The sequence below is a fragment of the Bos javanicus genome, chromosome 15 (assembly GCF_032452875.1).
Source record: "Bos javanicus breed banteng chromosome 15, ARS-OSU_banteng_1.0, whole genome shotgun sequence".
Taxonomy (NCBI): domain Eukaryota; kingdom Metazoa; phylum Chordata; class Mammalia; order Artiodactyla; family Bovidae; genus Bos; species Bos javanicus.
The window spans coordinates 30,825,950-30,852,580 of NC_083882.1; positions in this window are offsets into that span (position 1 = coordinate 30,825,950).

A 26,631-nucleotide genomic window follows, 5' to 3' on the forward strand; every position below is an offset into this window, starting at 1 on the left:
TCCCAGCCTGAAGAGCCCTCTCCCTCTCTTCTCTTCCCCCACCCCTTCTAACAACTAGATAGCCCCTCCTTGATGAATCAAGAGAGGCTCAGCCTTTAAGGGGTATTCCTGTCCCATGGCTCAGCCCACTTCCCCCCCCATCACCTCTGTAATAAGGGGTGGAAGCTGAGAGGATGCAAGGGGTGGGGAGTGGGAACCCAAGGGCAGGGCAGGGAGCAAGTTCAGACAGAGGCAAAGCGAGCCCGGCTTGTTCACCTGCTCCTTTGGACAAGGTGTCGTGGCTGATGATTAGGAATTCTGGGGCCTGACCTTTGCCAGTTGGGATGAACCTTCCGCAAACAATTGCTCCTATGGGAAGTGACCACGCTCTTAGATATTTTGAGCTCCTTAAACAAACGGAAGTGTGAGAGCTCTGTTTTGTCCAAATATGTAGTTACAAATGAGCCTTGCATGCATGCTCACTCACCCAATCGTGTCTGACTCTTTGTGACCCCAGGAACTGTAGCCTGCCAGGCTCCTCTGTCTATGGGATTTTCCAGGCAAGAATACTGGAGTAGGTTGCCATTTCCTCCTCCAAGGGATCTTCCCAACCCAGGGATTGAACCCGGGTCCTACACTGGGAGGCAGATACTTTACCATTTAGCCACCTGGGAAGCCCCCACAAATTAGCCTTATTTGACCACATTTGTAATGCCTTCAAAGGTAGATTGAAGTGAGCTTGAAAGGTTAAGGAACGTGTCCAAAATACAAGGACATCTTCCAATATGTCTAGAACAGAGGACACACTCAAAAATATTTGTGGAATAAATGTATGCATTCGTGTATGCATGAGTGAATGAGTGAGTGAATGATCCTGTTTTATCTTTATCTTTACTTACAACACTTAAACATTAGATGATATTAGACATTTAGATTAGATGTTAGAAATTACTTCTGTTGGTTAGGCATTGGAATCCCTGAAAAGACAATACCCTGAGATACTAAAGGAAAGCCTCCCTGTCTTACTTATATTTCAATGAATAGTGGATGGATGGATGGACAGATAAATGAGTAAATGAATGGAACGATATATGGTATCATCATCCCTACAAATACAATATGAGGGCTTCCCTCAAAAATATAAGAGGGCTTCCTCATAGCTTAGTTGGTAAAGAATCCGCCTGCAATGCAGGAGACCCTGGTTCAATTCCTGGGTTGGGAAGATTCCCTGGAGAAGGGATAGGCTACTCACTCCAGTACTCTTGGGCTTCCCCGGTGGCTCAGCTGGTAAAGAATCTGCCTGCAATGTGGCAGACCCGGGTTCAACCCCGGGGTTGAGAAGATCCCCTGGAGAATGGAAAGGCTACCCACTCCAGTATTCTGGCCTGGAGAATGCCATGGACTGTATAGTCCATGGGGTCGCAAAGAGTCAGACACCACTGAATGACTTTCACTTTCAGAAATATAAGGGCATATTAAGACAACCATATTTCAACAGTTGGTCAGTTCTGCCTAAGGCAGTAAGGAGAAATGATGACCTATTTGGGTCTGTTTTCCAACGTAACTATCTACAGCCAGAGTGAGTGTTCAAAAATATTTCATCTAGAGCATATGACATTACTTGAGGATGTGACATTACTCAGATTTCTCAAAAGTCATTCCTTGCTAACCTGTGAACTCACTGGAAAAGACCCTGATGCTGGGAAAGATTGAAGGCGGGAGGAGAAGGGGACAACAGAGGATGAGATGGTTGGATGGCATCACCGACTTGATGGACATGAGTTTGAGCAAGCTCCAGGTGTTGGTGAACAGGGAAGCCTGGTGTGCTGCAGTCCATGGGATCACAAAGAGTTGGACATGACTGAGCAACTGAACTGAACTGAACTGAACCTGTGAACAGCCTTTAGGGAATTCAGTCTCTCCACTGAACAGGCAGAGTGTGGTGATCATTTCCACCACTTCTGCCACCAGTAACCATGGTGACCCCACTTAGTAGGCCATCAGGAATCTATACTCCTTCAGTCTCATCTCAGCAGAATTCCCTGAAAGAAAATGGGAAAAGACATATGTCTTTTTCTAAATGCATGCCTGCATGCTCAGTCACCCAATCGTGTCTGACTCTCTGTGACCCTATGGACTGTAGCCCGCCAGGTTCCTCTGTCCATGGGATTCTCCAGGCAAGAATACTGGAGTGGGTTGCCATTCCCTTCTCCAGGGGATCTTCCTGACCCAGGGGTTGAACACTGACCTTCTGCACTGGCAGCCAGATTCTTTACAATTTGAGCCATTAGGGAAGCCCTCTTGACAGCAGAGGTTAGTCTAGGAGAGCAACAGTGGGCTCCCTGACTCTACTCAGCCTCCCACCAGAGAACTATGGCCAGGGTCCTTACTGACCAAGAAGTAAGCATGCCTCCATTCACGGGGACCTCTCGTTTTTTCCTCAGAGCCAACACAGCCTGGTCTCGTCCTGGAAGGGCTATTTCTCCTCTTCACCTGATTTTAACCTGCCCCTATAAAACAAGGACCCAGCGTTAATTCATCTAAGAAAGCATCACTTGTTCCCAAGCTTGGCTGGCACAGAAGCGTCACCACGTCAGTCGTTAAGTGTTCTCAGCAACTGGAATGACTAATTGGATTTCTCCTAATTCCTAATATCCTCTTGATGAAGAGAGAAGAGGTCACTGGGTAGTTCATTCCACCATAATAAGAATTATCATCAAGAAAGATCCATCCAACTAGATCCTGTCTCTGTTGGGAGTGTGGAAAGGATGCTGTTCTTCTGATGTCACTGTCAGAATAACTTGCGGGGAGCAAAAGCCAAACATCCCTTATTCCCCGGGTTGACATTTAGATACTTGACTTTTTACAGTTTACCAACCATGTTAATGCACAGTATGTCATCTAACCCAACTCCCGGGAGGCTGATGGTATTGTTATCCCCATCATAATTAAGGAAACTGAAGTTCAGAGGGTCGCCCAAGGTCATACAATCTGTAAGAGGCTGAGTCAAACCAGGCACACAGGTCCCCTGACCTTCCTGCTTCTCCACTTTACTTTTTCAAAAAATTGTTTATTTCCACCTAGAGGCCAATACTGGTGCCAAGGCTGCTGCAATACCAGGGAAGAGTTACAAAGCCACCGCCCTCTTCCCAAGACAGGGCTAGATATCGGGTGTCCTGAAACTGTGGAAAGACCAGGGCCAGCAGTTCTGTTCCTCACAGGCCTGGAAAGAAAACTTGTCAAGCACAAAGACAGTGCATTACATCATCCAGAAGGGAGAGAGACAAGAGGAAGGGGAGGGGAAGAAAGGAGGGAGGGAGGGACAGAGGGAAGGGACAGAGGCCAGTAAACAGTCCCCCAAGGACTTCGGGGAAATCATACACAAACAGACTGCATATGTGCATGAAGGTGAATGGAGGGAGCGTGGCTTTGGAGCCAGGTGGACTTGGTCAGTTTCCCAGCTTTAACATTGTTGGCTGTGTGTCTGTTAAGTAAATCACCAAATCTAGATGTCTATTTTTTCATCTGCAAAATGCAAGAATTTATACCCATCCAAAGACTGCAAAAAATAATAATAATAATAATAATACTGCAGAAAAATGTTGAGCCCAAGACTAGAAGAGAAGACGATGGGGACTCAGAGCAGAGAAACTCAGGGAGGCTGAAATGGGAAGGCATTTAAGAACTTCAGATAAGAATCAAAGAGGTCATATTGAAGAAACCATTCTCTAGAATTCACAAACCCCAGAAGAAAGTTCAAATTCTTTTCCCCTTACGATTTTGATCCCAAGCCCAGCTCCCCTCCTTCCTCAGAACCCTTTCCATCCATCCCACCCTAATGAGTCTTCCAGACCAGGCTGAGATGCTCCCAGCTGCCTGTCTTTGGCCATGCTTCCTCCTCCCTCACTCCCGCTCCTGTGCCCACCCCCAGGATGTGCAGACCCAAGGCAGAGCTGGGCCTCCTGGCCCCAGCTGGCCTCTCTATGGCCCACTGCCCCAACACCCAAGAGGAAGAAGGTTCACAGGTAGGGAAACTAATGGCAGGACTCAGAAGGGTCAACTCAGAATGAAGATTTGAAAAAGGTCCATGTGGGGAAAGGGCCAGATTTGCTGCACTCACTTGCCTGCCTATACAAAGGGCAATAAAGTAATAAATCATTATAAATAAATAAATAATAAAGATGGGGACAATAAAAGACAAAAATGGTATGGACCTAATAGGAGCAGAAGATATTAGAAGAGGTGGCAGGAATACACATAAGAACTATATAGAAAAGATCTTCATGACCCAGATAATCACAATGGTGTGATCACTCACCTAGAGCCAGACATCCTGGAATGCAAAGTCAAATGGGCCTTTGGAAGCATCACTAGGAACAAAGCTAGTGGAGGTGATAGAATTCCAGTTGAGCTATTTCAAATCCTAAAAGATAATATGTGAAAGTGCTGCACTCAATATGCCAGTACATTTGGAAAACTCAGCAGTAGCTGAGTTTTGGAAAAACAGCACTGGAAAAGGTCAGTTTTCATTCCAATCTCAAAGAATGTTCAAACTACTGCACAATTGCACTCATCTCACATGCTAGCAAAGTAATGCTCAAAATCCTCCAAGCCAGGCTTCAACAGTACGTGAACCAGTAAATTCCAGATGTTCAAGCTGGATTTAGAAAAGGCAGAGGAACCAGAGATCAAATTGCCAACATCTGTTGGATCACCGAATAAACAAGAGAGTTTCAGAAAAACATCTACTTCTGCTTTATTGACTACAGCAAAGCCTTTGGCTGTGTGGATCACAACAAACTGTGGGAAATTCTTAAAGAGATGGGAATACCAGACCACCTTACCTGCCTCCTGAGAAATCTGTATGCAGGTCAAGAAGCAACAGTTAGAACTGGACATGGAACAACAGACTGGTTTCAAATTGGGAAAGGAGTGCATCAAGGCTGGATCTTGTCACCCTGCTTATTTAACTTATATGCAGAGTACATCATGCAAAATCCCAGGCTGGATGAAGCACAAGCTGGAATCAAGATTGCCAGGAGAAATATCAATAACCTCAGATATGCAGATGACACCACCCTTATGTCAGAAAGCAAAGAACTAAAGAGCCTCTTAGTTGAAAGTGAAAGAGGAGAGTGAAAAAGTTGGCTTAAAACTCAACATTCAGAAAACTAAAATCATGGCATCTGGTCCCATCATTTCATGGCAAATAGATGGGGAAACAATGGAAACAATGAGAGACTTTATTTTGGGGGCTTCAAAATCACTGCAGATGGTGACTGCAGCCATGAAATTTAAAGACACTTGCTCCTTGGAAGAAAAGCTATGACCAACCTAGACAGCATATTAAAAAGTAGACACATTACTTTGCCAACAAAGGTCCGTCTAGTTAAAGCTATGGTTTTTCCAGTAGTCATGTATGGATGTGAGAGTTGGACTATAAAGAAAGCTGAGTGACAAAGAATTGATGCTTTTGAATTGTGGTGTTGGAGAAGACTCTTGAGAGTTCTTTGGACTGCAAGAAGATCAAACCAGTCAATCCTAAAGGAGATCAGTCATGAATATTCATTGGAAGGACTGGATGCTTTAGCTGAAGCTCCAATACTTTGGTGACCTGATGCAAAGAGCTGACTCATCGGAAAAGACCCTGATGCTGGGAAAGATTGAAAGCGGGAGGAGAAGGGGATGACAGAGGATGAGATGGTTGGATGGCATCACCAACTCAATAGACATGAGTTTGAGTAAACTCCAGGAGTTGGTGATGGACAGGGAAGCCTGGCATGCTGCAGTCCATGGGGTTACAAAGAGTCGGATATGACTGAGCGACTGGACTGAACTGAACTGAGCAGAACCAAGGACAAGGGCAGGACTGAGTCGGATACCAAGATTACTGAGCAAATACACCTGGCTGCGGCCAGAGCCATGTTCAATGACACTAAGAGGTGGAGGTGGTGGCTGAGGCTGGGGAGGCAACAAGGACCAGAGAGGGCAACTTGGCGTCGATGAGACAGATGGTCTGCAGCCACAGGCATCCATGGACATCAACCCAGTTGCCTGAGTCAGCAACCCAAGCTGGAGGCATAGAAAGGACAACTGGGCTGGAATAGGCTGCTTCAGAAACCAGTGGGGGCTGTGAGCTGGGTATAGCTGCATCAGGCAGGCCCCGTGGGAAGCTCAGGGGTAGTGGGCCCAGCACTGTTACACGGTTCCCAGGGAATGATGCCCAGGGCAGCTTTGATCCCGGAGCGTGGAGCATCATCACGGGGGCGGGCAGCCTTCTGTCCAGGGAGTCAGCCCCTCGCCTCTGCTGATGCCTCATTAAAATGGAACCTCCACCCCACCCCTTCTCTTTGTGCAACATCCGGATTTTCCTCTGCCCCCGTCTTCCCCACGACACCCCACCCTCCCACTCCCTCTCTGTTCCCACCTGCTGAGGTCAACGGCTCCATCTTTCTTCACCCTGAGTCAGCAAGCAGGCAAGCTGCATCATCCAAGCCTAGAAAGGCAGGAATGGATGCCCTTTGAAGGCTTCTTCACGGCCTGGGTTCTATTCTTGGCTGTGTGAACTAGAGCGCTCCACATCGCCTCTCTGTGCTTCATTCCTGGACAGAAGGGAAGAAGGTTCTGGCCAGCCACCCACCCCACCCCGCGCCCCCCGCCCCGTGCTCTGCAGTTCTTCTCCCCTTTGCAATATTAGTAGGGCTGGGATCCAGACACTGAGCCAAGGAGCCATTTGCCAAGGAAGGCATTGAAGTTCAGAGCAGTTACACTGATTACCCAAGATTACACAGCTGGATTTAGAACTTCCATCTGTTTGTCTTGAGGTGAGTACAAACAGCCTCAACAATTGTCGGTCGATCTGTTACTGTGAATATTCTGATGGTAGACAAACTCAGCGTTACCAGTTGCTAAAACCACTTGGGATGCCCAAGGCCTGGGGCCATAATACTGTTTCCCCCAAAATAGAATGTATGGTCGTGTACAGATGTGAGAGTTGGGCCATAAAGAAGGCTGAGCACCAAAGAATTGATGCTTTGGAATTATGGTGCTGGAGAAGACTCTTGAGAATCCCTTGGACAGCAAGGAGATCAAAACAGTCCATCCTAAAGGAAATAAACCCTGAATATTCATTGGAAAGACTGATCCTGAAACTGAAGCTTCAATACTTCGGCCACCTGATGCGAAAAGCTGACTCATTGGAAAAGATCCTGATGCTGGGAAAGATTGAGGGCAAGAGGAGAAGGAGGCAACAGAGGATGAGACGTTTGGATGACATCGCTGACTTGATGGACATGAGTTTGAGCAAACTTTGGGAGATAGTGAAGGACAAGGAAGACTGGCATGCTGCAGTTCATGGAGTTGCAAAGAGCTGGACACGACCTAGCGGCTGAACAACAACAGGATAGAAGATCCCCAAAGCCGGCTGAACCTTCACCCAAAGCCTCTGCTGTGCACTCTCCCCTTTCCTGACCCCCTCAGCCCCCACCACCACTTGAAAAACCAAAGCTGTACAGGTTCCCCTTTAGCAACACTGATGGGATGGGCACCCACCACACGGCCCTCTGGGAAATTCCAGCCCTGCAAACACAAGCCTCCAGGGACTTGCGCAGAGCCTTGGATCCCCTCATCACGGAGGTTCAGGCCAGGACAAACGAGCCCAGCTCTGCAACGGGTGCCTGCATCTAGAGCCTGGAGCAGAAGCCTGTGGTTAGGAGATAATGGGCTCCCTGGGTACCAGAGTCAAGGCTTCATTCAGGGGAAAGTTGCCTCCTCTGGGCTTGGGCCCCAGCTTTCTCCTGTTAATTGAGATCATGACCCAACTCCCAGGACTGCTGCAGCTTGAAAAGGGCTTTGAGATGCTGGGATGAAAGGCGCTGGGCTGAGTACAAAGCACAGTGCGGATTGTCCTGGGAGTGGGAGGCCTGGCCCTGGGCCTTCCCCAGCCCCCGTGCTGAGTCACTTCCTCCATCCTGGCTGATTTTGCCTCTGTAATCCAGAGACACCAAACTCCCCTTTCAGGAGAGCTTGGGGTGGGGGCTGGAGGTGGTGTTCCCAGAGAGTGTGTGCAGGACACAGGCCAGGCCTGAAGCTCAACTCCCTGGGAGGGGAGGGGGTCCACCGGTATTGATGCTGATGGTGCTGCTGTCCTGCATTTACAGCTTCCTGACTCCCTCTCCACATGGTTCATGGACGAGCATCTTTTTGTTACGCTTGAAGAAACTGAGGAACAAAGAGCTGAAGAGGTTTCCCAAGGTCTCGAGGCACATCTGAAGAAATCTGAAGCCTTTTGACTCCTGGCGTCCTTCTCCCAGAGGGCAGCCAGAGCGCGGTTACTCATTTCTTTAAGTATGAGGCTCTCCTGGGAGCTTCCAGCCCTGTGCTTTGGATTGCTGGGGCTGAGACAGACGCACCGCATAGGCATGACCTGAAGGAATTTCTTCTCCTGCTCAACTAGTACCTCTTCAGTGCCTGGAAAGATCACTAGATATTTCAGGGTGAAGAAAAAGAACCAGAGATTGAGCAAGAGAGAGAGGTCTTCTGGAAGATCGGAGGGGAGAGGTGACGGCTGCCCAAGGGAAGGGTTCCCATGTTGGCCTCTGCCAGTGGACTGGAACCACCAAGTCCTCCCAGAAAGGCTTCTCCTGCTGGTCTTCAACTGGCCTCCAGGAGATGGAGCTCCCCAAACCTCCTTCATCTGGTGACCCTCAGAGCATCCCCCTCCCAAGGGACTAGGGTTCCCATTCAGTGTTCCAGTGGGTAGACCATGGTTATCCTGGCCACTCATGGGCCCCGGACAACAAGATATGGTTCCTGCCCTCAGAGTCAAGAAGAAACAGTTGTGGCAACCCAGACTGAAAGGGGAGACACATTAAACCTTCCCAGGTGACCCTAGTGGTAAAGAATCTGCCTACCAATGCAGGTGACGTGGAATTCAATTCCTGGGTCAGGAAGACTCCCTGGAGAAGGAGATGGCAACCCACACCAATATTCTTGCCTGGAGGAATCCCAATGACAGAGGAGACGGGTGGACTACAGCCCATGGGGTTGCAAAGAGTCGGACACAACTGAGCGACTGAGCATGCACACAGACTGAAAGGGATGTGAGCTGAGATCGAGGGAGGTCCGGGCAGTGTGCTGTGGGGGCCAGTGGGGAGGAAGGGGAGGTCTGGTCAACTCAAAATACAGAGGCTGCTCACCTGTATTTGAGAATCAAGTCTTATCCCTGTCCATTGGTAAGGCATGTCCCTCCAGTTCAGGGGCCATCTTTTGAACTAGCCAGACCTTGTTGTTATCATTCAGTCACTAAGTCGTATCTGGCTCTTTGTGACCCCATGGACTACAACACACCAGGCTTCCCTGTCCTTCGCTATCTCCTGGAGTTTGTTCAAACTCCTGTCCATTGAGTCTGTGATGCCGTACAACTATCTCATCTCGACCAGGCTGAGCCCAAATCAAGCAGGTGCTTCCCCTGGGAGCTTTCTCATGGCAGGAAACCCCAAAAGGGACACTAACAGCAGCAGCCAGAGGGTTTTCAGGTCACAGACACCAAGTCTTAGAACAGCCCAGCCCAGAGCAGGCACTTCAGGGGTCCGGGCTGCTTTACTGCTGATGCTTTCAAATCCACGCTTATTAGAAGGTGATGGAAAGCATCGTGTGAAGGGTAGAGGAAATTCCCCAGAAGTAGTAAATGTGTTTAAACCACGGGACGGAAGGGTGAAGGTGACCGGGTAAGTCCTTCAAGGGAAGACGTCAGCGTGCTGGGTTGTTTGAGGTGGTTTGGGTGGAGTCTGGCCGGAGGCAGGGGACCCCCTGCAATGACTTCTCAGGTTTCTTCTCAGCTGGGGCCGATCTGAAGGCCCAGGGAGAGCACAGAACGGAGCAGAGCTGGGGTGCGAGGAGCCAGTGACGGGTTTGTTTTCCCTATTTCACTGGGAGCGGGGCTCGCGCCTCCTGGCACCGGTCCTTCCTGGGGCCCCAGCTCCAGCTTGTTAGTTTTAACTGGAACAATTTCCTTTGAACTCAGCTTGAATTAGCATCACCATGGCGATGGATCAGAGTTTTCACAAGTCGACCTGGTCTTCACCCCTTAAGCAATTAGTTCGGAGGAGAAAAGCAGGAGGAGGAGGAGGAGAAAGAGGAGGTGACAGTGAAGGGAGAACACAGGCAGGAAGGGAAGGGGAGAGGAGGGAGATGGGAGGAGACGGAGGAAGAGGAAGAAGGTGCAAAGGTGCGTGGGGGTGGGGGACCTGGCCTACCAGCTCAGCCCCGCCCCAGGGAACAGAGTACCCACCCTGCCCTTGTAAGCCTTTACCTCCCCAGCCCTTCCCACATTCAACACCAGACCTTCCACAGGTAGCCCAAGAGGAAGGGGCACTGTTCCAGTTTCTCAGGGGAGACCCACAGCCCAGACCCTGGAGCAGTCACCCCCAGGCAGCCAGCCCACCTCTAGCCACTTCCTCCTGCAAGGACCAGGTTGGTGAGAGCTGAGAACAGGGGTTCTGGAGCCTGAGAACTGAGGAGGTGTCTCAGATCTCCTACTTACCTGCCCCATGACCCTGGGCAAGCCACCAGCCCATGTAAAATGGCAGAGGGAGGGAGGGTCAAGTGAAAGGGCTGCGTTGGTGCAGACCCTGCAGCAGTCTCGGTGGGGGTCATCGCTTGCCTGTTCCTCGGCCCTCACTTCTCTGGGAGCTTCTGATGGGGGCGGTGACTAGCTCTTAGTCATTGCTGAGTTCTCAACACTAACTCAGGGCCTGACCCATACAGGGCAGCCAGTAAGTATTTTCCAAATGTATTAACAAACAAATGAATTATCGCTATTTTTTTTAATGGTGGTAAGAGTGGGGAAAGTGTGTGTATGAAAGTTGCTCAGTTGTGTCCAGCTCTTTGCGACCCCATGGACTGTATAGTCCATGGAATTCTCCAGGCCAGAATACTGGACTGGGTAGCCATTCCCTTCTCCAGGGGATCTTCCCAACTCAGGGATCGAACCCAGGTCTCCCGCATTGCAGGTGGATTCTTTACCAGCTGAGGCACCAGGGAAGCCCAAGAGTGGGGAAAGGGGAATAGCAAATCCGAATCCTCCAGAATTTGATGGAGTCTTTCTTCAAGACTTGTCCACGCCTCCTCCAGGAAGCCCTCGAGGACTTGCCACGCCTCCTTCCCCCTCACCCTACCCCAGGTTCACACCCACTGGGGCTTCTGCATCTCCATTACCAGGCAATTAGGTCATTCATATTCACTCACTCATCTCTCTCCCCAGCTCTGTCTGGTGTCCCTAGAACAAGGACCGTGTCTCATTCGCCAGCTCCTTGCATGGTCCAAGCACGGAGTGGGTCCTCTAGAACTGGACGTGAATGTAGGAACCTGAGTATTTGTGGAATGCTGGCACCGTCATTCAGCTGTGTCTGGCGCAGGGCCAGGTGTCTGACTTTCAGTAAAGGTAGTCCCTGGGGAAAGCAATGTATGAAAAGAGGACTTGCAATGAGGCGTGTCGAGTGGAAAACAGGGGCATAAGAGGATGGGGTCACGAAGCAGGAGACCTCATGACATCTGCTCTACAAAGAGCTGAGGAGGAAAGGTGTTTCCTAGGTCCGCCAAGGCACGGAGCATTTGCAGAACAGTCTTTTCACAAAGGGAGTCAGATGGTGGGGTACGGGCTCGTAGATTTCTGAACTGACCCTGAGGAAGGACCAAGTGTGGTGTCTACAGCTGGAAAAATATGTCTTCTCTCTGGCCAGGAGGCACCTCCAGGCAGGCTCACGGCTCCAGCTGTCTCCGCAGGTTGCACCAAGCCCCACCCGGCAGCAGGAGGTGCCCATGAGCTCTGAGCTCAGCTGCAAGCCACCGCTGCGGCTCAGCTGACTGCTGTCATGTTGCTGCTGCTGCTGCTGCCAAGTCGCTTCAGTCATGTCCGACTCTGTGCGACCCCATAGACAGCAGCCCACCAGGCTCCCCGTCCCTGGGATTCTCCAGGCAAGAACACTGGAGTGGGTTGCCATTTCTTTCTCCAATGCATGAAAGTGAAAAGTGAAAGTGAAGTCGCTCAGTCGTGTCTGACTTAGCGATCCCATGGGCTGCAGCCCACCAGGCTCCTCCACCCATGGGATTTTCCAGGCAAGAGTACTGGAGTGGGGTGCCATTGCTGTCACGTTAGGTGTTAGTAAGGTGCCCGACTTCTCGAAGTTCCTCGCCTGCAAAGTGGTGCTGAGTGGGATGATGACACATCCCGGGCCTCGTGTGGTTGTCGTGAGGATTAAATGAGGTGCTGCTTGCAAAGCCTTTCAACACAATACCTGGTGCCTGGTGTGGGGAGAAGTCTCCACCAGCTGCTGCATTCCCCCAACTTAAAAAAAAAAAAAGGTTTACTTATTTGGCTGTGCTGGGTCTTAGTTGCAGCGTGTGGGATCTAGCTCTCTGACCAGGTATCAATCCAGGGCCCCCTGCATGGGGAGCTTAGCCACTGGACCACCAGAAAAGTCCATCCTGCATCCCTTTCGAAGCCTGTTTTTCCCACATGTAAACTGGAGGTCAAATTCTTTCTCGCACCTTCATTTCACCCACTCCTCCACCTCCAAACATGAGCACCCTTTCTCTTTAGAAGCTGTCCATTCAGGCATGGACATGGCGACTCCCCTCTGTCCTAAGAATTGCCCTGCTGGGCCCTGTCTCTCTCTGTTTCTCTACCTCCTTTTATATTTTTCCACGTTCTTTAAAACCTCCCTCTCCAGCCCTTACCCCTCCTCCTCTCTCTTCTTTTCCCAAGTCCTGCCTTTGGCCTCTCTGTCTCTCCCTCCCTCCCTCCCCTTCCCCCTTCTGCTGCTCATTAAAAAAAAAAAAAAAAATCATTCTAAAAACACCAAAAATGCACTCATCCCCCAAGGACCCCAGTCCAGCACAAAGGGCTGGTTCTTCAGGCTTCTCTGGTGGCCTCCCTCTTGCCCACCGCCTTTGACTGGTTGTGGCCTCATTCTCATGACTGGGAGGGCTAACTGGGGAATTTCCCATGTGGTCGGGCAGGGAGGAGGCTGGGAGGGCAGGAGTTGGATGCAGGAGGTTGAGGACAAGCTGTTTCAAATCTTCCCTAACTTTGGTTTATCCTCGGGGAGAAAAACAAACTGCTTACTTGATATCACGAAACCTAAAGAATTTTATCAGATTGGCAGGAAAGATGTAGGTTGGCAATCGGGGTGACTGCAGACCAGGATGTCCACCATGTGGAATGTTCCATCTGGAGAGCAGAGTTGGAGAGCAGAGCAGGGGTGGGTGGGGAGCCCTTTGGGCCTGGACGCAGGGGAGGGGCCCCCTATCCCTGAGAGGCCCTCTAATGGGAGCACACTGGGGTTCTTCCGGACGCCACCCACAGCCCTACCTTCCCACTCAATGCCCTCTGGCCAAGTCCCTGACCCACAGGGCACTGACCTGCAGGGTGCATAGCTCCTCCCCTCCAAAGCCACTGTGACCTCACCCCAGTCAAGTCCAGAAAGAAACATAATCTGATGCACCCAGGTTTGGCAGGGAACCTGGGGCAGAGGACAGGAACATAGGACAGCAGAGGAGCCCTCTCAACCCCACAGGAACCCCCCTTCTCACAGGGGCTCTGGGCTGCCCCTGGACTGTGGCCTTCCCAAGGCTGCCCAGGAGATGCGGCAGAGGGCTTGGCTGTAGCCTTTCTGGCCCTCACGTCCTCTGGGATCTCAGAATTTCCCAATCGCCTCCCGCCTCCCGGCACTTTTACTCAATACCCTCCCCTCCCTCCCCATCCACCCCTTAGCGGCTGGGCTGCTGGAAGCCAGTGGTGTTCCCGAGTTAATCAAAAACTCCTGGACTTTGCCCTTGAATGGAGGCCATCATCCCTTTGTCCCAGGGCGACAGGGTCAGCTTGCTCCTCTTGGACTTAAATAGGTGTAGAAGACTAAACGGTGGATGAACGTGAGAGCTGAATTAAAGTTGATGAAGGCAATGGCATCCCACTCCAGTACTCTTGCCTGGAAAATCCCACGGACAGAGGGGCCTGGTAGGCTGCAGTCCATGCTAAGGGTCAGACATGACTGAGCGACTTCACTTTCACTTTTCACTTTCATGCATTGGAGAAGGAAATGGCAACCCACTCCAGCGTTCTTGCCTGGAGAATCCCAGGGACGGAGGAGCCTGGTGGGCTGCCGTCTGTGGGGTCGCACAGAGTCGGACACGACTGAAGCGACTTAGCAGCAGCAGCAGCAGCAGCAAGGGCCTCCTGCTACTACCAGGCACTGGGCTGGGTGCTCAAGAGAAAACTGACCTCCCAGCTGTCCTACTGGGGATGCATGTGTGTATGCTAAGTTATTTCAGTCGTCTGACTCTTTGAGACACCGTGGACTGTGCCCCACCAGTCTGCTCCGTCCATGGGATTCTCTAGGCAAGAATACCGGAGTGGGTTGCTCTGCCCTTCTCCAGGGGATCTTCCCCACCCAGAGATCAAACCCACGTCTCTTACGTCTCTTACAGAGGCAGGCGGGTTCTTTACCACTAGCACCACCTCCCATGTTTTGCCTTTAAGAAACTGAGGTGCAAAACCATGAAAAAACTTGCCCCAGACCTCAAAAAAATGAAATGAAGGGTGGAGAATGCTTTGAAGCTTCCAATGGAGTTATTTTTGGGGGGGGGGGGTTGGTTAACTCATGATTGGGTTAGAACATTCTAGAATTATCCATAGCTTCTGGACAGATAGCTGAAAATAGGTGTGATGTTCCAGCTCAAAGAGATGAGTGAATTTATGCACAGCCTGGGCTCATATGCAGAGGAGGGGGGCCCAGGAGAACCAGGAAAGCCCACGAGGTTTGATATTCTTTTAGACACGGAGGCCATCAAGATGGCGCTGTGCATGGATGAAGAGAGTTAAAGAGCACCCCAAACCCAGAACACCCCTCCAAGGGTCCTGGAGAATCCAGATCTCGCCTGAGAAGATCAGGCCTTTGGGATACATTGCTGGAGAGGCCAAGGACATAATTCAGCCCCATCTGGAGCAGGCAGGGCCTGAAAATTGATGCCCAGCAAAGTAAGGGAACTTAGAGAGCTCAAGTTCTCTGGCTCCCCTCCACACGCACTGCCTGGCCACCCACTTGCCAGGCATCCTGGAGCTGCACTAAACTCACCCCTCCTGGACTACCCTGGTTGTCCTGTGGTAAAGAGTCTGACTGCCAATGCAGGGGACACGGGTTCGATTCCTGCTCCGGGAAGATTCCACATGCTACAGGGCAACTGAACTTGCATGCCCTAGAGCCGGCGCTCCGCGACAACAGAAGCCCCCACAATGGGAAGTCTGCACACACCACAACTCGAGAAGGCCTGTGAGCCGCAACGAAGACGCAGCGCAGCCAAAAATAAAGAGATAAATAAATTAATAAACAAGTGAAACTTAAAAAATAAACTTGCTCCCCTTTCCTTCCGAGGCCCAAGCAAACGTCAGTTCGTTTTGCCTCCTTCCACTTTATTTTTCCCATCTGTCCTCTCCCCCTTCCCCCTTCCTTGGCCCGCTCCCCTATCCCACTCCCCATCTGCCCTAAAGAGCAAATTCCTATCCTGACCGGGAAGCTCTGCTGGAATCTGGGAGGCCTGGTTTCTGGCTAAGGGAAAAGAGGCAGAATCAGGGGCAGGCCTGAAGAAACTGGGAGGGCAGAAGGAGGGGCTGGCCAAGAGGGGAGAAGAGTTCCTGGCCCTGGGGGGAGGGAGCTGGTGCGACAGTGGCCTCAGAGCCTATGAGGCTTCTGGAGAGATGTGGGGTGCAGGACGGGGGTTTCTCAGGCTCCCTGCCCTTCAGAGGGGGCCACGGTGGTGAAGGGGCAGCTGCAGGGGGGCGGTCACTCCCGCCTACACCAGCCCACAGTCCCAGCTCAGCACCCCCAGGTGGTCTGGTTCAGGCTGCCATGGGAAACAAAAGTTCAGAAGAGGGGCCCAGCCAGGGGGAGACCCAAAAGTCAGAGGCAAACAGGCAGCCCTGGGCCTCCCCGGCACAGTGGCCTCGCCGACTAGGGGCGCTCACTTGGGGCCCTCACGCTCCCCAGGCCTGTGTCTGAGAACACTGGAAGTCCCAGCAGCAGGGCTGGCTGGCTGCCTCCCTCTGCCAGGCCCAGGTTAACCCTTGCACAGCTGGGCAGCTTCCTCCTGTCTCATCCCCTCGCTTGCATCCAGCATGAGCTCTCAGCATCCCAGCACAGGGCAGCTTTCCTCTGCCTCCCCGCCAGCTCTTCGAGGCTGACACCTTCCTTGTCCCTGGTTTCCTCCACACAGGCAGTCCCCTGCCTCCAGTCCTCCCAGAGAGCCTGGCAGTCCCATCTCTACAGATGACTGAGCCCTTGGCCTCTTCCCAGCCCAGTCGGCCTTTGAGAAATAGGCGTGGTGTCCAGAATTGGAATGGATGGGCCTTAGCAGCCCTCCCATCCAGAGCCTCCTTTACAAGGAGGAAACTGAGGCTCAGGGTCACACAAGTGCTGAGAGCAGCTCTCGATCACCTGGTGAGGAGGCGATCCGGGGTGCCCAGGGCCCAAGAGGAGATGCAGGCAGCCTGAGTCAGGGAATGGGCAGCAGATGGGGAAGGACAGAGACACGGCCTGGCTCTCTCCCTGGGGAGGGCAGGCCTGGCCTGTTACCTGGAAGGGCAGGTGTTGCCTGAGATTGTTTGTGGGGGGTTTCCAGGTGGCTGGAACTGAATCACAACCTGCATGTGTCACACATCCTCGTGTGGGCGCGGTGAATAAGCGTGCGTTGTCCTGCGGGTGTGGGATGGTCGGCACTGTACACATGGGACGGGCCCCAGAGCATTGGGTGTCTGTGTCTTCAGGGACCGCTCACCCGTACTGGCTCACCAGTGTGCTCATATGTGCCCCTGCCCGGCCTCTGCAGCTCTTACGGAAATTAGGTGTATGCAAGAGCGTGCCTGCGTGTGTGCACACACCAGTGGAGGGCTAGCTACTTGGCCGTGTGCTTCGGGGCAGAGACGGGGAAGCACTGTTGTGCTCCAAGCTCCAGCCTATTCCAGTGCCTGAGTTTCCAGCTGCCCCAGCTGAATTGCGTACAGATGTGGGCTGCTTTGCTGCAGTCCTAAGCAGACCTCCCGGGATTTTTCCAGAGGAAACGCAGAAATATTGTGGTGTCTGCTCTGAGTAGTAGGATAGAGAATGGGGATGGGACTTGACGATAGGGCTCCAAAAAGGAGGGACCACAGGTCACCAGGAAACTGAAGAAGCAAGAGCCTCCCCCAAAGGACGGGCTGGGACCCAGGGGCAGGGGTGTCTGATGGTTTTCGGCTGTAGGGCCCCGGGTACCACTTGGGAGAGTGATGCTCTTGGTTGTCTCCAGTGGCCAGGGTGCTGGCCCCCAGCGCCCAGCCCGCCGCAGCCCCTCCTCTCCTGGCCCCTCCCTCACGGGGCCCTGGGCAAGTGCTCCATTGCTCTCTGGGTGAACACACACCAGCACCTCCATCCCCTCCACACTGTGAGCTGGGAGGCACCACGCATACATAGGCACCCCAGCCACCATGACACCGCCACCCACACACCCGACCACACACACACACACACACACACACACACACACACGTCGTCACCACATTCACACACACACACACACACACATCCTCATATCACACGCCAGTATTTCAAAACCGCAATCAAAGCCACCATACAAACACCCCCACTGCACACAGACTGTAAACCATACACACCCTCTCCCACAAACAATGACCCTGCATGCCCACCCCACCCCCACTCTTCATCAAAGTTTGCCCCCATAAACAGTTCCAGACCTTTCCAAGCCAAGGAACAGTCCTGATACTGTTCTTAGGCTCCTCATCAGAGCAAACTATTTAAAGCTTTAAAAGAATTTGACTGGTTCTGTCCCACAATTGCCTGGACTGGTTTAAATGCATATCCCTGCCCCCTACCCCCACCCCGCCAGGGATGAATTCTCCCATTCAACCCATCCCTCTCCAGGGCACAGCAGTGTCTCTCTTCTGGACAGTGACCCTGGGCTGGACCCTGTCTGCCCTCTGCCCTCAGAGGTGGGAGGCATCCTTACGCATCTTACCCCCAGTAAGCCTTCCTTGAGCACTTACTCTGTGCCTGGCATGGGCAGAGCAAGTGGGAGGCACAGGGCTGGAAGAGAAGCTTTCTCTACCCTTGGGGAGCTCACCACTCAACAGCAAATGGGGCGTGGGCTGTACTGAAGCCACCAGACACCCTGCCAGGAAGGGAGATAAAGTCCAGAGGTAGGAGAAAAGGCTGCCAGCTCCCCAAGACAGGCAGGCTTCCTGAGGGAGTGGTTTGTGGGCAGGCCTCCACCTCTGGGCTGCATTTACCTCTGTCCGTGTAGGAGTAGGTCAAGAAATCTGGCCTCAATCCCAACCCACATCTCTAGCACATCATCCTGTTTACTGAATGCATAGCACTTATCTAAATTCACTGTGTGTATCTGAATATCTGTTTTTATCTGTGTCCATCCTGTAATATAAGCTAAGAGAAGGCAAATCCATTGCACTTAGGAAGGGGTCTGTGTGTGTGCATGCTAAGTCGCTTCAGTCATGGCTGACTCTTTGTGACCCCGTCGACTGTAACCTGCCAGCCTCCTCTGTCCATGGGATTCTTCAGGCAAGAATACTGGAGTGGGTTGCCATTTCCTTCTCCGGGGATCTTCCCGACCCAGGGATTGAACCTATGTCTCTTATAGCTCCTGCATTACAGATGGATTCTTTACCACTAGCACCACCTAGGAAGCCCAGGAATGGATCTGGTGCTCTTTAAGTGAAGGAAAGTGAAAGTGAAGTTGCTCAGTTCTGTCCAACTCTTTGCGACCCCATAGACGGTAGCCTACCAGGCTCCTCAGTCCATGGAATTTTCCAGGCAAGAGTACTGGAGTGGGTTGCCATTTCCTTCTCCAGGGGATCTTCCCGACCCAGGGATCGATCCCAGGTCTCCCGAATTGCAGGCAGACACTTTACCATCTGAACCACCGGGGAAGATAAGTGAAGGAAGGGAGATAGAAAGGGAGGGAGAGAGCTTGGTGTCCCAGTGCCAGGGGACATGGAACGCACAGTGTTGCAGGAGGAGACGGTTCTGGGCCTTGAAGGCCAAGCTGAGGAAGCTGTTAGGTTTGGAGCAGGGCATTGATAAGAACAGACCAGTGAGCCCCTGAATTACCGAAAATGGAATCCAGCTGCTCGCCACTCCAAAGCCAATAAAAACGCAAGGTTGGAGGAAAGGAAAGTTTGCTTTATTTCAGAGGCAGGCAACCTGAGGGGGAGAGCAGACTCTTATCCAAAGACTAACTCTCCCCCACTGACAGTCAGTGGGCAAGAGCTTTTATAGGTGGAGAGAGGGAGCTACATACAGAAGCAGCACAGTCAGCTCTGACAGTCATCTTGAAATTCATCATAGGATGACTTGACCAGCATCATCTCGATTGTCTTAAGCACAGTTAGTCCTCAGTTCCAGGGCTGGTTTTTTCCTATTTCTTTGAGACCAGTTATTAGAACTGTGGCAGCTTATTAGAATTGTGGCATGCTAATAAGTGCCCCCTGGCACTGGGACACCAATCTGCGGTCTGGTCATCATACAGTTAACTTCTTCCACCTGGTGGGGGTTTCAGTATTTACAAGACAGCCCACAGGATGTGGCTCAGAACATTATCTATAGCCCTGAACGAGGAATCAAAGGTCCTTGACTTTACTTAATGACTAAACTATTATTATTTAGTCTTGTTGGACTGTTTCCTTTGTTTCTGCATTTTCTCACTTCTCTGATTAAACTGGTTCTTTAGCTAAAGTTTTTCCATAGACATAAGGCAGGCTGAGGGCATGGCGGGGGTGGGGGGACTGCAGGGAAGGAGCATAGAGTCCTGCTCCGTTTCACCTGGGCCAGCTATTTGAGAGTGCAAAATGCTTTTGACTGGGGGGCATCAGGGTCTCAGAGGCAGCAGATTGATAGATAAACTCCACGTAGTAGCAGGATTCAAGTAGCATGGCCTTTCGCTTTATAGGGTTCTATATAAACCTATGATAGTGTTAGATTTACATTATAGGAGTGGAACAGACAAAAATAGAGCTTCAAACTAACAAGATAAAGTCAGATAAACCTTCTCTCCTTAGCTTCTCCCTCAGACCAGCCAACAGGAATCAGTCCTAGGTGGAGATGGGTTATGATGCAAAAGTTCTGTCTCTGAGAAAACACATTTCTATGGAGCAACCCCATCACTGCCTTCATCTAGAACACTGAAGGAATTTGGGCACAGTAGACCTGAGAGGTGGAGAAGGCAATGGCAAGCCACTCCAGTACTCTTGCCGAGAAAATCCCATGGATGGAGGAGCCTGGTGGGCTTCAGTCCATAGGGTCGCTACCAGTTGGACGCAACTGAGCGACTTCACTTTCACTTTTCACTTTCACGCAATGGAGAAGGAAATGGCAACCCACTCCAGTGTTCTTACCTGGAGAATCCCAGGGACGGCAGAGCCTGATGGGCTGCTGTCTATGGGGTCACACAGAGTCGGACACTGAAGCGACTTAGCAGCAGCAGCAGCAGCAGCAGACCTGAGAGGAGAGTGGCTTGGTCACTCATCCTGTCTTAGGGGCCCCCTTCCACCCTTAGAGTGTGGACCAAGCTAGTACTCAGGGTCTCACTCTCCCTGGGGAACAGTTCACTTGATTATTTTATTATTTTTTAAAAAATAGTATTTATTTGGCTCTGCTGGGTCTCAGTTGCAGCTCTCAGGATCTTTAGTTGTGGCATGTAAACTCTTCATTGCAGCATGTGGGATCTAGTTCCCTGACCAAAGATCATACCCAGGCCCCCTGCATTAGGAGCATGGAGTCTTAGCCACTGGATCATCAGAGAAGTCTCAATTTTAAGAACCAAAAAGATCAGTGGGAGCTGAAAGCAAATCCTTTTGTGAGCAACCTGCCCACTTTCCCAAGCAGGGCAGGACAAATGCTATAGGGAGGTTTCACCCTAAACATTCTCCCTTTGGAGGGAGGTTTTATCTCAGCAAACATCAGCCAGGAGGGCCTGGAGGTGCAGGAGGGGCACCCCGTGGTATCAGCATGCTGTCCTGTGTACTGAAGACTCCCCAGGCCTCCAGCTCCGCATCCTACAGCTGAGAGCTCCAGGACTGTGTGCAGAGCCGGGGCTGGGAGGGATCCTGGGTTCTGGTCTTGACTCCCAGGACAACCCTCTGAAGTGGGGCATCTCGCATCTCTGTTGGAGCCAGGTCAAGTCAGAGAAGCCAGGGTCCTGGAGGGAAGGGACAGAGCAGCAGGACAGACCTGACCAGGAGAGACAGAGTGGGTGGGGGGCACAGGCACTGGACTTGTCAGAGAAACAGAACCCCAACCCTGACTCTGCACACTGATTTGCTCCGCTCTCTTGGTCAGGTCAGTTCCACTTTCTGCACACAGTTTCCTCATCTGTAACATGGAGACAACCGTCACCACCCAGTTTGCTGAAGAGAGATGCTTGCGGATCAAAGGGACAGGAGAAGAAAGGTACTTGTGATCCTCACAGGGGGCAGATGAGGCTGCTCCCTGCTCCCTTCAGCACCAGAGGTGGTAGCAGGACAGACTAGAAGGCCCCCCACCCAGAAAGGGCAAAAGCAGAAGGGAGCCGCCGAGGATGAGACGGTTAGATATCATCACTGACTCAATGGACATGAGCTTGAGCAAACTCCAGGAGATGGTGAAGGACAGGGAGGCCTGGTATGCTACAGTCAATGGGGTCCCAAAGAGCCGGATATTACTGAACACCACCACCACCCAGAATTAATTAAGAGGCTCTTGTTTCTCAACACCTGCCTGGAGACTGAGTCCCAGCACCACCACTCACTGGCTGGGGAAACTTGGACCAGACAGCTCAGCTCTCTGGACATTATCTTTGACCTGGGAGAGGGGGTGCTGCTGCTGGATGACTGCTAAGCTCTGCCTTTGTCGTCTGGTCCCTCCATGCCAGGCTCCCAATGAAGGTGCCAGCTGGCTGGCAGCTGAGAATGGCTGCAGGTGGGACAGGGGATGGGGGGCTGAGCTAGGGGCCAAAGGGGAGCCCCATTTGTTCCCCTGGCACCTTGGCTGAGCATCCTTTCTTTTTATTTTATGTATTTATTTACTTATTGGCTGTGCTGGCCTTCATGGCTGCATGGGGGCTTTCTGTAGTTGTGGCAAGCGGGGGCGGCCCTTCATTGTGGTGCTCAAGGGCTACTCTTCTCATTGCGATGGCTTCTGTCATCGCAGAGCACGGGCTCTAGGCGTGTGGGCTCAGTAGCTGTGGCACAGGCATAGATGCCCCGCGGCATGTGGAATCTTCCCAGACCAGGGAGCGAACCCGTGTCCCCTGTGTTGGCAGGTGGATTCCTAATCACTGGACTACAGGGAAGTCCCCATTCTTCCTATTTTCAGCCTTCCATGTTCGTTCATTCACCTGCTTCTGCAGCAAACATTTATACAACGTGCCAGGCACCATCCTGGGTGTGGGGAAACAGAAGTGAGTTTGTTCACAGCCTGGTGGAAGACCACACGAGATGTAAACAGATGGTTCCCAGCCAGCCTGGAGCATGGGGAGGGCCCCCATCCGGGAGGGCCCCCATCCACGAGGGACAGCTCTCTCTCAGACACTCAGTCAGCTTGCTGCAATGATGGGAAAACACAGAAATTCCTCGGCACCGAACAGCTTAGGAGTGGTAAAAAAGAAAAAACAAAACAAAAAACATGCCAGAAAGGTTACTGGGTGGGATAATTAATGTTTTGCTGAGAAGAAAAATATTAGTGTGTGTTTCTCGGCATGCAAACACCTCAGCCAACAAGACGACTTAAAGAAAACAAGTGGAACCATGGGGTTTTTCTCACAAAGGCTTAAAAAATAAAAGGGAAAAGAAACAGACAGTAGCCACAGACACACCTCCTCTGGTGGCTGAAAGAACATTCCCTACCAGGTGAGAAAACCAAGAGCCAGCGCTGGGCAGGGCAGGGCCCAGCTGCTGCTCCTTCCTGGGTGAAGCCTGACCAGCACCCACACCCCACCCTACAGCTCCTGATCCAGGCTGCCTTCTCATTTCAAGGCACTCATTTCCATTGCCGGGGCAAGGGCAGTGTCTGCCCACACTAGTCAAGCATCTTAAGGAACCAGAGATTTCTAACTCCCGAGGGGGCATTCAGGGTTTCCCAGGTGGCTCAGTGGTAAAGAATCCACTTTGCCAATGCAGGAGACACAGGAGACATGGGTTCGATCCCTGGGCTGGGAAGATCCCCTGGAGGAGGAAATGGCAACCCACTCCAGTGTTCTTGCCTGGGGAATCCCATGGACAGAGGAGTCTAGAAGGCTACAGTCCGTGGGGTCACAAAGAGCTGGACATGACTGAGCACAGCACAGCACAGAGGGGAAATTCAGCAGGGGTCACTTTCATTCACCGGGAGTCCCACCTTCGAACAAAGGATTGCCTTGTCTGCAGCTCATGTTCACAGTGGAAAGACTTGGTTAATAGGAGGGGATAAACTATTTTTATTTCTACTCACATGAACTATAAAAAAAAGAAATGTTCAGAATCCCCAGGCAAAAGGATGGGCCCAAATGAGCCTCTCTCTAGTTTGATGCCAAAGCTGACAAGGGCTGCCAATAAGTGCCAAGAAAATCCACCAGAACCAAGGTGCCTGTTCTCTTCCCCAAGTGCAATTCCAGAGCTGTTGACCCTCAGGAGGATGGCTGTAGAGGGATCCCTTTAGGGGATCCTCTAGATCTAGCTTCAGGCCTCCCTCTAGAATCCAGGAACTTCCCTGGTGGTCCAGCGGCTAAGACTCCATGCTCCCAATGCAGGCGACCAGGTTCAGCCCCTGGTTGGGAAGCTAGATCCCACATGCCGCAACTATGACCCAGCACAGCCAAATCAATAAATCAATCAATAAAATACTACTACTACTAATAATAAACAAGTAGAATCAAGTCCAGGCCTCAAGAAACACGAGTTCAGGAAGGGTCCTCTTCCCACTGTGTCTCCAAGATGCCCAGGGACTACAGCTCGAAGGAAAATTTGTAAGACAGGGTTGTTGCTGCAACTCCCTCTTCTGCCCCTGCCTACAACCAGATTGGCCCCAGAGTCCAGGCAAGAGTGAGCTCTCGGCCATGTGTGGGCCAGGGAGAGCAATGAACAGCCAGAGAAGCCCAGGGCACCCCCGCCCTCCACTGGGACAGGATCAGGCCTGGGTCTTGCCATCCAGTTTGGGCATCAGTGACCCCTTTCTGTAAGCCCAGGGCAGATGCAGAGCCGGTGGCCCCTAACACACCCAGCCACTGGCAGGGGCTTGCTGAAGTCTGTGGCTCGGCTCTGGGACCAATGGTCAGCCTGAGGTCGTCCTCCACCGGGGTGCCTGCTGCCCCCTTGGCCATCAGAGACTCTCTCATACGGTCACTGTTCTCCCTCCCTTACTTCCCCCCAACCACTACGTTTAAAATGGATAATGGACAAGGACTTGCTGTATAACACACAGCTGCTGCTAAGCTACTTCAGTTATGTCTGACTCTTTGAGACGCTTTGGACTGTAGCCCACCAGAATCCTCTGTCCATGGGATTCTCCAGGCAAGAATACTGGAGTGGGTTGCCATGTCCTCCTCCAGGGGATCTTCCACACCCAGGGATCGAACCCACGTCTCTTATGTCTCCTGCGTTGGCAGGAAGGTTCTTTACCACTAGCACCACATGGGCAGCCCATAACACATAGACCGCTGCTCAGTATTATGTAATGACCTAAATGGGGACAGAGTTTGAAAAAACAACAGATATTTTGAATCACTTTGCTGTATATCTGAAACTATCACAACATTGTTAATCAATTCTACTCCAATATAAAATGAAAAGTTTAAAAAGAAAAAAAAGAAGACTGGTTGTAATGCTTTTCCTTTCCAGTGATTGTACTTGTACTGGACTCCTCCATCTAAACCATTTTACTGAATTTAGTTCCTACATTTTTTCTCTCTTCATCCCCTTTTTCTTTAACTCTTTTTGGTGGGGAGAAGTGATGAGGACCCTGCAAGGACACCGAATTTCCAATGCCAGTGCCCTCTGTGGCTGCGGGGCTTGTTAAACGTACAGAATGGCTGTTCCACTAAGCACTCCACACCTGCTCTTTGCATCTGTGAAGACTGGCCTCAGAGGGGCCCAGGTGACTCTGAAAGCCTGCACACTGGCATCCAGAGTCTGCCTAAGTTGCCAGTTTGCTTCAGCTGCAGGTCTGCAAGAAGAGAGGAAAGGGGAACTTCCCCGGTGGTCCGGTGGCTGAGAGGGCTTCCCAGGTGGTACTAGCGGCAAAGAACCTGCCTGCCAATGCAGGAGACATAAGAGACATGGGTTCGATCTCTGGGTCCGGAAGATCCCCTGGAGAAGGAAATGGCAACCCACTCCAGTATTCTTGCCTGGAGAATCCCATGGACCGAGAAGCCTGGTGGGCTACAGTCCACAGGGTCACAGAGTCAGACATGACTGAAGCGACTTAGCATGCACACGCACAATTGGTTGGGAATCAGTCTGCCAATGCAGAGGGCATGGGTTCGATCCCTGGTCTAGGATGATCCCACGTGCCCTGGGGCAACCAAGCCTGTGCATCACGACTCCTGAAGCCCGCACACCTAGAGCTCATGCTCAGCAAAAAGAGAAGCCTGCATGCTGCAAAGAAGAGTAGCCCCTGCTCACCGCGACTGGAGAGAGTCCATGCGCAGCGTCAGAAACCCAGCACAGCCTTAAATAAATAAATAAGTTTTTAAAAAGAGAGAGAGAGAGGAAAGGTATTCTGAATTCTGGCACGACCACTCTAATTAGCAGCAGCAGCAGCTCACCTGAGAACTTGTTAAAATTCTCAGGCCCCACCTGAAACCTGCTGAAACAAAACCTGGGTAGGGGGACCCCGCCACCTGTCACTGACATGGCGGCCCTCCAGGTGACTCTGATGGCGTCAGCCTCCAGAGAGCCTGGCTGGCCTTGATCCTTCCTGAGAATAGGCCTGCCACCAGCACTGGAGAGCAAAGGTGGATGCGGCTTCCTAGAAGACTGCCTGAGGTTTCTGATGCAGGTGGTGAGGTGGGAGCCTAGGGGAAGGTTCTGGAAAGCAGCCCGACATTCATAAGGACCTGGAGACCTGGGCCATTCCACAGATCCCCAAGGCAGCATCATCCACCGAAGAGTCAGTCTCCTAAATCCCTTTCACTTCCCAGGAAAAAAACCCAAACCTTAGAAAGTTAGGTCATTTGCTCAAAGTCTTTCAGAAAACCAGTGGCTGAACCCATACTCAAGCAAGAAGGAAACTGACCTGAAAGCCAAACCCAGCATCTGAGGCTACAAGGATTTGCTGGTTCATTGAGACATTTGATAAACAGCACAGACTGCCTGACACAGTACAAGCTTATTTACATCCAAGCCTGTGTGGTCGGGGTGACCACTTTCATTTTTCTGATGGAGGGAAATTGAGGCTTCCAAGGGCAAAGCCACTCTTGGAAGCAAGGAGCTGAGTCAAACTAGAACCCAGACGGCCAGCTACAAGCCCAGAGTTTGACTCTGGACTGATTTCTCCCTTGAAAAAACCCTAATGGCCAATGCCAGCAGCTCGTCTTGTCCCTGAGAAAGCCCATGAACAGTGATGGGTCCCCAGCAGTTCT